The sequence below is a fragment of the Triticum dicoccoides genome, chromosome 5A, assembly GCF_002162155.2.
Source record: "Triticum dicoccoides isolate Atlit2015 ecotype Zavitan chromosome 5A, WEW_v2.0, whole genome shotgun sequence".
Classification (NCBI taxonomy): Eukaryota; Viridiplantae; Streptophyta; class Magnoliopsida; order Poales; family Poaceae; genus Triticum; species Triticum dicoccoides.
In genome coordinates this window covers 535146343-535146555 of record NC_041388.1, presented here as the reverse complement: position 1 = coordinate 535146555, position 213 = coordinate 535146343, and positions in this window count along the sequence as shown.

The following is a 213-nucleotide window of genomic DNA, read 5'->3' as shown; positions in this document are numbered from 1 at the left end:
AATAGGACAAGGAAAGGGGGGGCGGCGCCCCCCTTGCCTTTCCCCTCTCCCACTCCTTCCTCCCCCCTCCTTGGATTAGGAAAGGGAGGTGCAAACCTACTTGGAGTAGGTTTCCCCCTCCTAGGGCATGCCACCCCCTTGGCCGGCCCACTCCTCCTCTCCCCTTTATATACAGGGGAAGAGGACACCCCATAGACACATCAATTGATCACT